We start from the raw sequence: 16476 nt of genomic DNA, 5'->3' as shown, positions 1-16476 counted from the left end.
CCCTGAAAGTCTCGGGGGGATTCGTCAAGCGGGGGCTGAGAAAAAAGGGGGGTCCCAAAACGCATTTTTCCCATGCATTTTTCCATAGGACCTTTAGACACAGCTACAGCCCGAACGGCTGAACAGAGTTACTTGAAATTTGGCAGAGAGGTAGTCCTCAGGTCAAGGAAGTGCCTTTTGTAGGTCTGGTGTAAATCTGTTCAGTAGTTCCTGAGAAAATAGCATTTAAATCAATATATATATGTGGGCGGAGCCTAACCACACATCTCATCCTGAGATCTGATTGGCTGTAAGCACTTCATCCAAGAAGTGTTGTCAGCCATCTTGGGACCAATATACATGATAGCACCTCATTAAAAAGCATTGCAGTTAATAAAAGGTTTTAAGACTTTAGTTACATTATAAATCATTTGTTGATGGTACCATACTCATTTTAGGAATTGTGGTATGTTCTAAGGTGATTTCACCATGTGAAAAAGCCTTCTGCTGGGATATCATGATTGAGAGAAAAATATTTTCTCATGCTTTTACCACAGAGGTTTGGAAGGTGATCTATAAGCTAAACTGAGAGCTTATTTTCTGTAAATTCACATTATCTTTCTCAGTCATGTGAGAATGAAGTCTGACATTCTCAGTAAAACATGTACATCCAACAAGGGCAGAGACTGTCAGTTGATTCCTTTGTGTTCTACTGCAGCTTTCCAGAGTGTTCCAAAGAACTACTAGAGCGCTAACCGTCCTACTTATGATAAATGTATGGCACACCTGAAGCCATCTTGCTTGGATTAAAGTGGTAACTCTTAAAACATTTAATTTAAAAAGGAACAAAATGAGGGGGTTCATTTTTCCATAAAAAGTATGATTAGTGCTGCAGAAAGAAAAATTAGGGCACATTTTGAGTGACTTCTCAAATCCTCTTCTATTTCATTAAAAAATTCTGACATGCAGACTGAAACATGCACTTTCAATACCAGCAGCAGTTTTCCCTGGTGAGCAGTAGCTTTACTACAGTGATCTAATGAGCAAAAAGAGTGCTAACATTCTGATTTTATGGCAAATGTGTGACACATTTGAATGCCTTCTTGATGGAATCAAAGTAAAAAACTGAAAGTATTTCCTACTGAGGAGACTGCAGTAAATGAGGAAATTAGGAAACTTCATAACAAATAAGTCTCCCAAGATGGCCACCAGAGACAAAAGAGCCCAAATGTAGCCCAAATATCACCCAGATGTAGCCCAAGTATAGCCCAATGACAGAATGTCCAAGAATGTTCTTAAAAACAACTAGAGCACTTACTGTCTTCATTATGACAAAAGTATGGCACACCTGAAACCATCTTGATTGGAATAAACTGGTAACACTTAAAACATTTAATTTAAAAAGGAACACAATGAGGGGGTTCATTTTGCCATAGAAATTATGATTAATGCTGAAGAAAGAAAATGAGGGCACATTTTGAGTGACTTCTCAAATCCTCTTCTATTTCATTAAAAAATTCTGACATGCAGACTGAAACATGCACTTTTAATACCAGGAGCAGACTTCCATGGTGAACAGTAGTTTTACTACAGTGATCTAATGAGCAACTAGAGTGCTAACATTCAGAATTTATGGCAAATGTGTGACATATCTGAATACCTTCATGATGGAATCAAAGTAAAAAACTGAAAGCATTTCCGACTGAGGAGACTGCAGTACATGAGGAAATTAGGAAACTTCATAACAAATAAATCTCCCAAGATGGCCACCGGAGACAAAAGAGCCCAAATGTAGCCCAAAATCACCCAGATATAGCCCAAATATAGCCCAATGACAGAAGTGTGCAAAACACTTATTATTTTGTGTTTTTGCAGTGTTATATAGTGCAGACTTGTCAGGTATTGGAGTGCTTTACATGAGCATTGGTTACATCACACAAGAACAAATTCATTTTGGTTGTAGACATGGGGAGACTAAGTGATTTGACCAGAATCACAGAATGTCGAGCTGAAGCAGAAACTTCAACCTGGTTCCCCAGTTGCAAAGTCTGCAGTTCTGGAAGTAACACCACATCCTCTCCCCTAAGTGCAACATTTAATCAAGTTGTCAACTAGATAAAAAAACATAAAGATAACAAATAATTTAAAAGTGCTTTGTCGCTATTTGAAAACTCAGAAAATATGTCCTTATTTTAGTCTTTTAGAGCACTAACCATAATTTTGATGCCAATAAGACCCTCTCATATATGTAATTTCTAAAGGAATGCTCTAGGTATTACAGTTTTGATTACATCAAGATGATGTCAGGCGTTCCACACTTTTGTAATAAATATAGAATGTTAGCAATCTAGTTGTTCATTAGGATACTGTTGAGAGGCAGAGGCCAGGGGCACGGACTCTGAAAATTGAAGCCAGGTAGGAGGGTGCAAAGGCAACAATTTAACCACACTGAGCAGGCAGGAAGGGCCGTGGAAGCACAACAGACTATGGAGGGCAGTGGAAAGGGGGGCAGGGGCAACAAACCAACAATACAGGACTTGCAAGAGAGGCTGTTGGAGGGAAGATCTATTACGGGTCAAGGAAGCTAGGGGCGGTCCCCAGAGCCCCGGGAGCCACCACAGAACTGAGCAGGAGAGTGAGTCAGGGACAAAAGGGGCACCTTAATTTGAGCCGGGGTGCCTAGGAACGCTTGCTCCAAAAATGAAGAAAACAGACATATGAGACATGGAATTGGAGGCAGAATACAATGGCAGTTTAATGAGAAGATGCAACTTCAAAGAAACCGCAGAATAGAGACATAAAGTACAAAATACAGAATCCAGATAATCATACAGCTGTCATGATATTCTCTGTATCTCAATTAATGGACTGACAGAGAGAGAGAGAAAACACATCTATAAATGCATCATGAGAAACAAGTTACACCAAGGAAAATGTTACCTAGGAACACTCACATTTACTCTTAGAGCAAGCATTCCTGCAATTACAATACAACATCTTTTAAATGCAAAAGTAAAGAGAACAATGGTTAAACATAACATGACATTTCATATAGGTAAAATAGAATAAGATACTTCAAGCAAAGCAGAGCAAGACATTTTAAGCAAAGGAAGACAAGAGCTCCCAGTTCTTGGGGAAAACCTGCACAGCCTGTTAACCTACATACAGACGGCGAGGTTGTCCGTTGATATCTGTGGGTGATCCCTTTTTATATCATTTTGTGGGCTCCTTTGCACGCTACATCTATCTACGTATGCTACCCAAAAGCTTCGTCTGCAGATTTTACCAGACATTTCGTCATTTACCCACTTAATGCTGACAATGGACTGGGTGAAAAGGTCAGTCTCTCAGGCCAATCGCTTATCGTAAGTTCCATAGAGCAGGCAGAAAATAATGGGTATTGTACAGGAATTCAATATATTCATGTATAAAATCTCCTCAGTTCTCCTAACTTGATGCTCTGCGGTTGCCACTTCCTTAAAAGCGGGAAACCTGCCCAGGAAGCAAGTACCAGTCCAGGATGCAGCCTACTGTATGTCGACAGCTTCAGGGGGATGTTGAACTTTGATACCGAGCACGGAGCACTCGGGTAGGGTGGGGGCTACTAGTTTGGAGCAGAAGGCCTCGCAGACCTGCCTTCAGACTGCTATACACTAAAATTGCAGAGCTATGGTCAATTTAACAAAGAGGCCTACATATTGAACAGAAGGGCCTACACAGGGGTTTTATGCTGGCTGAGTGGTAAGGATGTCTCAGGATAATTATATAGCAACACAGGACCCGCTGGTCAATTTAATACGGCCTACAAATGCGGCTGGCAGGGCAAGGACAAGGGTCTCATACTTCAGGTGTGGACAGAACGGGCCAGGGGCCCCCTGTGATACAAAATCTACCCTCCTTCAAGGCTGTGGCAATGTAATAGACCATTGTGGGCAGAAGGAAGAGGCAATGGTAGTACAACCATACATGCCAACAGACCCGATTCAGCCAGGAAACGTCCAATGTTTTTAAGCTCAAATGGGCTTTATTTGATCTGTCTCCTGTCTACAATATCCTCTTTTTCAATGTAACTCAAAGGGGAAAATCAATACCCCAGTTTTTTTTCAAAATCTCCCTCTTACCAAGTTCAAAATGTTCGCAAGTATGGTACATTGGATCATGGAAGGAAATGGGATAGGGACATGGACTTGGATAACAGAGGACAGGAGAGACATGGAGAGGTGCACCAAACTGACCCTGCAGGGCAGGCATCAGGGTTTGCAGCAGCACAATACACCACACAGGGCATGCAGGACGGGAGTGCAGCACAACAATCCATAGAAAGCAAGAGGGAGGGGACAGGACCATGCACATGGACAACAGAGAACAGAGGGGCAAGAGGCAATGGTAGCTAGCTGACCATAATGGACAGACAGGAGAGAAGGCTGCAGCATAACAGACCATAAAGGTCAGCAGGGACGGATCAAGGGCATTACAATGGAACAGACAAGCCAGGAGGGAGGGAGTAGGGGTCTGCACATGTAAACAGAGGGCTGGGGGCAAGGGGGCAGGGCAGGAGCAGCAAGATAGCCATGGAGGTCAGGCAGGATGGGCACTAGAAGCAAGACACAACATGAAGAGCAACAGTGAGACTGTGATGGCATACACACAGACCATGGAGGGAAGGTGGGAGGGGTCAGGGGCAGCTAACTGACCACACAGGGAAGGTGGGAGGGGCCATGGAAGCACAGAAGACCATGCATGGCAAGTGGGAGGGTTAGTGGCAGCACAATGGCTATGATGGGCAAGGAGGAGGGTGCAGGGGCATGCACAAAGGACGATGGAGGATAGAAGGGAGGGTTAGGACCTGTGCACAGACAAGAAAGTTCAGGGGAAGGGGCCTCACAACAGACCACACGGGGCAGGCAGGAGGAGCAGTTGCAGCACAACAGACCAGGGAGGGCAGAAGGGTGTGGCAGTACAATGGACCATGTAGGACAGGAGGAAGAGGATAGAGGCATGGCATGTGGACAGGCAGGGTGGAGGTGGCAGGGACAGGTTACAGTCATCTGACAATGCTAGGCAGGTGGGAGGGGAGTGGCAGCTCAACAGAACACTCAGAGTAGATAGGAGTGGCAGGTCCATGGGACATGGTGGGCAAAAAGGATGGAGCAGGGGCATGCACAAAGACATCGGAGGGCAGGGGGAAGGAGAATAGGGGCAGCAAGCTAAGCACAGAGTTTAAGCAGGAGGTCAATGATGGGTCATAGAATTGGGCAATGGAGGGCAGGAGGAGTGGACTGGTACATCATACTAAATTGAGGGCAGTGGCAGCACATCAGACCATGCATGGCAGGAGGGAGGAGGCTAGTCCATGGATTCACACAACAGAGGATAGGGAGGAGGGGGATGGGGCAGCAAGCTAACTGTTCAGAGAAGGCGGGTATTAGAAACGTTATTGTTTTTAAAACATTTTGTCTGTGCAAACTACTTAAAATATGAACAAGTATGCAGCATAATCTCACTTTTATTCAGGAAGAAGAGGACGTTTGTGACTGTGACTCCGGGCTCACTTGGCAAAAACACCCCCTGACCCTCCACCCCCTATCGCAAAATGTAATGCCCGTGAAAAGGGTAGGTGAACACAGTGTTATATAGAACATAGTCCTGAGAGCACGATTGAAAATGAAAACTAGATATAGTGTATGGTATAAACTATGCACCAAAAAGTGTGATATAAGATGAACCAGGCGTGAAATATAATATGCAATACATTGTGCGCAATGACAGATTCATTGGAGAGCGCGAGATAGCCCAGGCACTAGCGCGTGCTATGCGATATGCGCCTTGGAGTGTAATATGCACAGGGCAGTGTTGTGTAACCTAACTAGTCTCTAAAGTTGTAATATAAAATATGTGCTGGGGAGTGTAACGTTGCACATGCACTGTGACAAAGATATGGATCCCAAATTGTAATATGTATGGCATAGCACTGTGCGTTATAACATAGGCATCGAGGAAGGCACGTTTGATGGGGCAATATAACCCGTGCGAAGACAAGTGTGGCATGACATATTCACGGGGTGGTGTTACAGTGCACATGGGCTAGAGAGTGTCATAGCATATGCACTAGCTAGTGGAATACAACACAGAGGTGTGTGGCACTCGGCAGGCAATGGTGGGTGTAACACAGCATTGGGCTCTGTCAGGAGCGCGCTGTGACTCGCAAGTGATGTTCGTCCCCTTTCCAGAGAGTAAAATAAAAAGTATTACACATCCGGCATTGGATGTGTGTTTTATTAACCGTGAGGGGGGTTTCTTGCATAGTTTTGGTCGAATTTTTGTCGAATCCCCTTTGAATGGCTTGGTGTGCATGTGTATTAAATGTGCCCGTCAATAGCTACCCATGTTTGTATAAATAAACGACAAGGGTGTCTACCGGGATTAGGCACGGTAGAGCATCAGACATGTCAGAGCTTCACTAGTGGTGTAAATACATTCCACGTGGATTAATTGCATGCATAGTCGCCTTTTAATGAATATCACGCAAATCGTCATGGTGATAGGTACGTACGGTTTGTCCAGCATGTCCTAGGTGTGTCTATAAATATATATTTTTTAAAAATAATAAAAAACAGTGGCCGGCCCTGGGGATTGGGGTCAAAAAAATATAATTAGGAGACAGGCCCTGGGGGATGGGGTCATCAGGGCCAATAAATTAGAATAAGAAGGGGAAACACACAGCCCCCCTTCTTAAAAAAATAAAATAAATAAAAGGCTGGCATCGTGCCGGAGGCCATGCCCCCTCCGTGCAGCACTCTGCAAACGCGCCCCCAACAGGCATCTCCAGTATGCGCCAGGGAGCTGCGCTGCAGACAGGTGTTCTGAGGCCAAGCCCCTTTTTACACCTCTCTGCAACGCAGCTCTGTGGCGCTTACTGGAGGTACCTAGTGGTCTAGTGTGACCCTAGGGACCCTTAGGATTCAAGGGGACTTAATCTCTCAACTTAGAACAGCCACAGTGCGCGTTTACACAGTGGTGAAGGGAGGGGACGGGGCCTGAGGTGACGTGTGCAAACACGCACCATGGCACGTTTTAAATTGGGGATATAATTTCCCTTCAATACTGAGGGCCCCTGGGGGCTAACTAGCCCACCAAGTGCTTCCAGTAAGCGCCACTGAGCTGCATTGCAGAGAGGTGGTCCAGGCTGTGCCACTTTTTACACCTCTCTGCAACGCAGCTCTGTGGCACTTACTGGAGGTACCTAGTGGGCTAGTTGGACCCTAGGGACCCTCAGGATTCAAATGAACTTAATCTCCCAACTAAAAACGGACACAGGGCGTGTTTACACAATGGTGAAAGGAGGGGACGGGGCCTGAGTTAACGTGTGCAAAAACGCCCCGTGGCCTGTTTTAAGAGGTAGTTTTAATCCCCATGCCCTATTATATACTAGGGGCTTATAGAGGAGGTAAGGCTAATCACAGGGGGACCCCAACGCATAATGTTCCCTAGTGTATGTAGGTGTTTTCGCTGTATTCTAAGTGTCTTTTAACATAGCACTGGCTCTAGGACTGGTTAGTCAGACTCAGTTACCACCAGTATCCGTCTGAAAAAGTTGAGGGTACAGGATGATTTTGCAACAAGGCTTCTTTCTGCTCTTCTTTTTGTTCTTTCTGCACGTTATCCTTCTTTCTGCACTTATCTTCGTATTTGAGGACTTCTGTTGCTTCTTTCTGCACTTCTTTTGTTTCTTTCTGTGCATTTTTTCTTCTTTCTTCACATGTCCTATCTCTGTAGGCATAGTTAGAAATTAGCATTTAAAAAACCTTTTAAATTAACAGAAAAAACCATAGGTTTCAGGCACGTTATAGTTAGGAATTAGCATTTAAAAAACCTCAGAAATTCACTGAAAAAACCATAGGTTTCAGGGGTGTTATAGTTAGCTGGACTTTTCACTTGTACAAAACCATTGAAATTCCCCCGTTATAGTTAGTTCAGCTAACTATAACTCGCGCGCCCGCAATGCACTGCTGATGACGTCACATATTACATCACTCATGACATCACTGATGACATCACAAATGACATCACTGATGACATCATCCTTGTGATAGAGTGGCAGACCTCCTCTCACCCTAATATAACCTTTGATACACACATTCAAAAATAGAGACTAAAATTTTCAAAACAATGGACATACCAATACCAGTTACAACAACCTCTTCAGTAATTCTAAGATCCACATACACATCCACTCATTCACCAACAGTCCAATACAGTCACTCATACATGTTCTCACTCATCATATGTACTCATACACCTATACATCCTGTTACACAATGCCACTCATCCATAGAGTTACTCACACACATAGTCACTCATGCTAATAAAGAATCAAACATACATTTACTTGCATATACAGTTATACACACACCACCACACTTACTTCTACGGAAACTTACACATACTTAGTCTTTTAAACAATCACTTATAGAAACACATACTTATTCATACAGGAACTCTTTCAATCTCTCACTCTCACATATACTCACATATATACACCAATAGTCACATATACTAGTTTAAAACATATGTAGTTACTCATAAAGACACTATTGAGACAGTCATTCACTCACTAACACACCCATACACACACTCATCCACCCATACAGTCCTGCACACATACTGTGTTCAACACATACAAACAGTGAGTCACTCATTCATGCACCTATGCACTACGTAATACCCCCCACCGAACCATGCAGACACTCAGACTGATACTCAAAAAACCAACTAATAACCTATATAGACACCCATGTAGCTACTCACCAACCCATGCAGCCACTTATACACAAAGTGAGAGACTGATACAGATATTTACATATTTAAACATTACTCACTAAGCCATGTATTCACTATGATACACTTAATCAGTCAGTTACACAATCAATTTTTCAAAAACAAATCATCCATTTAGACACTTATATACCCATTTATTCTTCCATCGACCTTGAGATATACATATATAAAACATATTTAATTTTCAGAATAACACACATTCACTGGATGATGTCATCAGTGATGTCATTTGAGATGTCATCAGTGATGTCATGAGTGATGTCACTGACCATGTCATGAGTGATGTAATATGTGACGTCATCAGCAGTGCATTGCGGGCGCGCGAGTTATAGTTAGCTGAACTAACTATAACGGGGGAATTTCAATGGTTTTGTACAAGTGAAAAGTCCAGCTAACTATAACACCCCTGAAACCTATGGTTTTTTCAGTGAATATATATATATATATATATATATATATATATTATCTACTGGTGGTCGCCAGTAGATAGTTATAGTTAGGATCGTGTTTCCATAGGAGATCGGCAACATTCTATTTGGAATAACTTTGGCGCCGATTGACGAATCCTCGCGAAATTTTCAAAATAGGTGGGGCGCTCAGCTCCGCTCCTTCCCTGAAAGTCTCGGGGGGCTTCGTCAAGCGGGGGCTGAGAAAAAGGGGGGGTCCCAAAACGCGTTTTCCCCATGCATTTTTCCATAGGACCTTTAGTCCAAGCTACAGCCCGAACGGCTGAACAGAATTACTTGAAATTTGGCAGAGAGGTAGTCCTCAGGTCAGGGATGTGCCTTTTGCAGGTCTGGTGTAAATCTGTTCAGTATTTCCTGAGAAAATAGCATTTAAAAGCATACATTTATCTATAAGCGCGCACCGTGCGCGTACGGTAAAACTTACCGTACGCGCACGCTGCCGTGCGCGAGCGCGATTCTGATTGGTTGTTAGATCTTAGTAAACATTCGAATCGGTCGAAACCAGGAAGTGTCGGCCGCCATTTTGTCTCTCGCAGTCTGAGGGGGTGAAAAACAAAGGTGGAGAACGTGAAAAGGGGGCAGGGTGGACAGTTCCTGACCCCCTAGCCTTTGTCAGGGGGTCCCAGAAGGACCCCCAAGGGCCAAAATTTCCTTGAATTTTTTTGCAAAAAATCACGGAGTACGCGTAGCGTGCTCGTACGGTAGAAACGGAAAAATTCCGCGAACTGTGTAACGTGCGCGTACGGAACGCGCACGGTGAAAAACCTTAAAAAAAAAAAAACAATACATAACTTAGCATTTAAAAAACCGTACAAATTCACTGAAAAAACCATAGGTTTCATACACGTTATAGTTAGGAACTGCTGAGGACGTCAGATATTACATCACTGATGACATATGTGTCTTTCTGAAAAAAAAATATTTGTAATATATGTATAGCTAAAAATTAATGGAAGAAGACATGGGTAAATAAGTGTCTAAATACAGTGATGTAATATCTGACGTCATCAGCAGAGGATTGCGGTCGCGTGAGTTATAGTTGCCTGCACTAACTATAGCGGGGGAATTTCAATGGTTTTTCATGAGTGAAATGTCCAGCTAACCATAACATGTGTGAAACCTATGGTTTTTTAAGTGAATATATATATCTATATATATATATATATATATATATATATATATATATATATATATTCAAAGTGTGATAGTCCTTCTTGAGCAGCACTCGAGAAGACGACGGAGGTTACCAGCCTCAATCAAGGGTATGGACAGCTTCAAAGTAGCGGGTTGGTTGCGGCAGCCTTTCATCATGCCTGACGCGTTTCGCTGTATCGCTTCTTCGGAGGCTTTTGAACGAAAGGAAAACGTGCAATGGTGTGCCTGCTCCCCCATTCATTGGCCCACAATGACACGCCCCTATATGGAGCTTCCAATTGAGTGTTGCTATAGGCATTGTGGGGGATGTAGTGCGTCGTCTTCTCGAGTGCTGCTCAAGAAGGACTACCACACTTTGGAATATATATATATATATATATATATATATATATATATATATATACACATATATATATATATATATATATATATATATATATATATATAGTGTTTTGATATTCTCAAAGGGGAAGCATTTTCATGGGGACCCCTTGCCATTTGCAAATGGGTTACCACCTCCTTTGCAATTTGGTATTGTGAAAGAATGCCTTAAACAAAACCCTTACAAATAGCGGATGAGAATTGGGTAGCAAACACAATTTGTGTTTCGGATCTCAATTCATTGTTTGTACAATTAAGAGATTTTTTTTTCAGTCGCCCCATTTGCAACCTCAAAAATGCTTTGTATATCTGTCCCAAAGTCCCTTTCTGAGTAAAACTGAGAAAATATTTCAAATTTTTGGGCTTTCAAACGTTCCCTGAAAACCAATCCACTTTTTGTATCTAACCAGGGCTCTATCGCTGTCTTTTTGAAATTGCTTCTGGGTCTTGGTGTCCTGCTTCTACTGTAGGCCTGGGCAAAAATTTCGTTCCGTTCGTGGAAATTGCGATAATTTGACATTTTCGCGTTCCGCGGAGAGCGCGAAAATGTCCAAATTTCCGCTTTCCGCAGCTTGGCGATAATTTGTTTCTTGCTCGCGCTGTAAAATAATACATTCTCGTGTGCGCGCGATCGCCTTACCTGAATCCCTGCGTTCGCCGACAAGTTTTCTTGATCCGGTCGCGTTCTCCATGAGATGTTGGATTGTTTTTAGCCATTTGCGCTGTCTCGCGACAGTTCGCGCCCGCAGTGACGTCATGCGTCACGCGATCACGTCTTTCTTCTAGCGATCATGCACCGCGAGACAACTCAAAACAAGATGGCCGCGCCCGCGAGCAACCACATGGGTAAGTTGGCGACCCGCAACCATGCAGAAAATCTCGCGAACATGCGGGAAAAAAAATTCTGCATCTTCGCGATATTTCCGCTTGTTTGCGATAAATTTTAAACATTTTTGCGATAATTTGCGAAAGTGGATTTCGCAAATTCCGCCCACCCCTATTCTACTGACTCTCGTTCGCACTTTGCCTTTTTTTGATGCTATTTTCACTTAAACATTTAAAATTTCATATCTACAGTTCCCCGTATTGGATTTTTGTTATTTACTCATAAATATTTTCTCCTTATTTTAAAATTGGTTTGAAATTGTATTGTGTTTGTGACTTCTAGCAACGTTGTGGCCTTACCCTTTGAGGTGAACATTTGTCCACCTTAAATAATAATCTACTTTCCTACTTTGGTGTTAAGTGGTAAGATCCACACTCATGTTTGTGCAGTTTTAAAAGTACATAAACAATTCCTATACTGATTTTAGAGCATAAAACTTAGTTTTTAGATGTTACATTGACATGTAGGATTTTCATTGGGTCATTTTGTATTCTAAATTTTGTTTTTGTCTAAAATTCTTTCACCTTTTTTCCTGGTGAGCATGGAGGTTAATCTGACAACCCTGGCTGAGTAATGCAGTGTGTAGAGAGAGGGAGCTGAAGGTTAGTACAAGGCTATAAGCGACGACTAACTGAAAGCCCTCCAGGCTTAGGAAGAAGGCCTTGGGAAGAGGTCTGCCAAGCCCAGATCACAACAGAGGAGAATGAAAGAGAAAAGAAAATGTTTCAGAATAAGAGGAGACAGGTGACAACCTTTCCCAACATGAACTCTTCAGTGAATATTCCAGGACTCAGAGCATTGTATCCCCCCTTAGCAGTGTGTCACTAGCTGACATTCAAGGGCAAGAAGTCAGAAAAAGAACATAAGGCCCAGTTGGAGAAGGATGCCATGCCCTTTCGAACGGAGAGACTGGTTATGGCCATGGAAGATAAGAAGCTAGCACCATAGATACAGAAAATGGGCTTGCAGAAGCAAAAGCCCGATTCAGGGAACGCTGTTGTTGGGTTTGGATTTTACAGATAGGGGAGGAATACCCTCCTAACTGTGGCTGAAGATATAAAATACAACAACATGTTTAAAAATGAACCCATTTTAGGTCCCCAAACTCAGGAAAAGAGGAAAGAGCCCCATACACAGTGTACACAGTGGATTCAAATCGATAGCCACACTACATTAGCTATAACTCACCATTCTACCATGTGCTTTGTTCCCACAAAAGATCTGATTTGCGATGCCATATCTATTATTGTAAATAATATTATTTTAGGTGGTATAACTGATATAATATATAAGGATATAAGAAAACCATAAAGAAACTGCAAGTTATATATGTAATGCAGTGAGGATACCGAGTTGAATACACTGTGTATGGAGGTACGTGAGTTATAATAATTTGAAGTTGTGCTACGTGAACTGTAAATCAAAGTATACATTTAGGAATTTACACTTTTGTGTACTTTAACTTTAGTTTTTAGCTAAAGAAGAAATAAATATATATATAAATTTAAAGGTGGTCCATAAACTATCAATTTAAAGCATAACTATAACTGAAGAATTGTTAATGTTTGTGTAGTTCAAGTTTGGTTTGTATAGAAAGAATACATAATGTTTCCCTAACCCTAACACACATTTAACTTTTGGTAAAATTGAATTTCAATTTTTATTTAATTTTCAATTAAAATAATTGAAATTGTAGAATTTACTGTTTTCAAGTGGAGTGTTATTAAGTGGTGTGTGTTATAGTGCAGTAGAGGAGAGTGCCATAAAGTGAAGTGTTGTAGAGCACAGCATTGCAGATTGAAGTGGAATAGAGTGGAATCTGGTACAGTGGAGTAGCTTACAATGAAATAGTCTACAATGGAGTGTGGTAGAGTGGAGTTGCATAGAGTGGAGTATTTTACAGTGGAGAGTGGTACAGTGGAGTGGAGTGTGACAGAATGTATTAGCATACAGTGAAGTAGCATAGAGTGCAGTGGCATAAAGTGGAACAGCATACTGTGGAATAAGGTATAGTGTAGTGGCAAACAGTACAATAGCATAGATGGATTGGTGTACAGTGGAGTGGCATAGAGTGGGATAGCGTATACTGGAGTGTCGGAAAGTGGAGTGTCATAGAGTGTAGTAGCATAGAGTGTAATATCTCATAGTGGAGTGATGTATAGTGTAGTAGCAACATTGACTAATGGTGGGTACGTGAGACAGGGACATTTCAAACACAGCACTTGACTTTGCAGTGTTGGTATGTAGTTCAAAGATGACCTCCATGTAAATGGATTTTGAGATTCTAATACCTGGAACACCTGCAAGCTTCCTATTGAAAATCATTCATACAACACTGTTATATCACAAAATACTTATTATGTGATATATAGGTGTGTGCGTGAAGGTTATAGTATTTTGTCTACGTCCTCCATATAAAAATCATGTGAGGTGAATATTTAAAAAGGGTGAAAAAAGGGCTCGTGTGAGTTGAAAAAGGATGATTGAGCAGCCGAAATGTGTTCTCTGAGACAAGTGCTGTTTATAACAACAGCAATGATTTTCCACATTCCTGAGTGCAGGCCTTTCTTGTAATGGGGAGGAAGATTAATTTATGTTTTAAAGCGGTCAAAGCGGTGAGCTCTCGCTGCTGGTGCCAGCGTTGTAACATGACCAATGCCCCCCAAAAATTGCTGAACAAAGAAAAGACGACACTGTACTCTCGTGGGCTCCGAGTTCCAGATTCATTTCATTACTGTTCCACCTACACTTTTCAGCCAGTGCAGCCTTGATCACGGTGGCAAGTCTGTTAATAATTACAATATTAATTACTTTCCCACTAGATCCCTGAGTGGGACTTTTGGTAATGGTAGTATCTCTGACATTTGACCTTGAATACATTTCTATAATTGCTAAGAAAACACAGTCCAAATTTGATTTATACTTTCTGTGCAAACATCACTCGAATTATAAAACAATTATTTTCATTTTCAGTCACCGGTGTCTCAAATTGGACAGTTCATAATTGTTACATTTTACTAGACCTGGTTTTGACTAAGCTAACAAACCCTCCTTCATTGACAGGGTTACATCAGTATGGGAGATGCCTTTGCCAAGGAAAAACTTCACCATCTCCAGTGAGGCTCTCCCTGGCATCTCTTCCATCACAGGGAAAATACCAAGGCGTTGTTTGAAGTTGTTGCCCATCGGGGCTGATACAGTCTTCAAATGTTAAATACAAACACAGGGACCTGGTGTCCTCTGTTTTCTTTCTGCCACGGACTTTTGATATTCCGCCATGTCCCCACATATATAACCAATTCTGGGTGATTATGGTTAGTTCAGAGTTTCCATAGGAAATACGTTTTTTTGTCTTGCTAATAACTTTGGCACCATTTGGCAAATCTTCATGAAATTTTCCAAAACAAGTGCTCTTTTTATGACTAGTTTGTGCATAGAAATGTTTGGGTTGATCAGTCAAGCGAAAAAGCAAAATCACCATGCATTTTCCATAGAATGTTTTAAACAGTGCTACTGTAAAAATTGCTGAGCAGTATTACACCAAATTTGGCAGGAATCTAGATCTTGGTCCAGATTGAGTGCCTTTTGTGATTTGGTATAAATCTGTTCAGTAGTTTTTGAGAATTGTAGGTTTAAAAATATTTGTTTATCTTGACAGTTGGGTCGCAAGAGGCTTGTGAGAGACTTGCAGGAGCACCAGTTAAAAAAATAGAGCATTCTGATTGGCTAAGGGAGCTTTTTTTCATTGGGCCATCTCCCTCTTGGGGGAGTCAGACTCTGTCGGGCTGCCAGCACCATGAGAACAATTATGCTGGGGTCCATTACAGTATTCGGGGACTTAGGGCCAGATGTGTCGAGCTTTTTTGTGTTTGCAAAGTGCCAGATTCACAGGATCGAGCCATTTATGACCTAAAAAAAAAGCATTTTTATGAACAAAGCTCTATTTGTGATTTGATAACCTATTACCGAATCACACATTGGGTAAGTGATTTGGTATTAGGAAGAAGCGTGTTTAGGGCATCCCTTTCTAATATTGAATGAAAGTGATATGTGTGAATGTTTTGCAACCGAAATGTGGTCGCAAAACATTTGCATTTTACTACCTACTTCAAATAGGTGGTAACCTATGGGAGATGTCCTAAAGGGACCTCTTCCCCTTTGTGAATGCATGGAAAAACACTTGTTAAGAGCAGGCAGCTTGTGCTATGAGCAATATTGACCCTATACCATACACTTCATGGGTAGCTGTGAGAAATTGGATTTATGTTGCAGTCCCCCCCACAACTTTGAATGAGTTATACTGGGTCCCCGCTAACCAGGTTCCCAGTACCAGTGTTCTTTCCCTAAAAATGGACAATAATTGGCATACTTCAGCAACCCTTGTAAGTCCCTAGTGAATGGTATCCCTGGTACCTACGGCATTGGTACTGAAGACGGTCCACTGGGGCTGCTGCCTGTATTGTGCCCTCATCAGGACAATGCATAATGCCATTGTAGGCTGCGTGTCTTGGTGCACAGAAATCCAAAGAGTCGACATGGCACACAGCCATGGGTGCCAAGCCACCCATAAACTGCGTACGGTATAGGTAAGTTACTCCTACTGCAGGCATTGACACTTTGAAACAGGAGACCCTTTTAGAGGGACCCTTAAAAACCTACCATGAACTTGTGTAGTCTATAACTTGTTGTTGCCAGTCTTCCACCACCAGATATGTGACCTCATGGGGTAAGAGCCAGAGCTCTCAGAGGACACAGACTGAGCCTGCTCTG

This window comes from Triturus cristatus, chromosome 8, assembly GCF_964204655.1.
Source record: "Triturus cristatus chromosome 8, aTriCri1.1, whole genome shotgun sequence".
NCBI lineage: Eukaryota > Metazoa > Chordata > Amphibia > Caudata > Salamandridae > Triturus > Triturus cristatus.
This window is presented reverse-complemented; position numbering follows the sequence as displayed.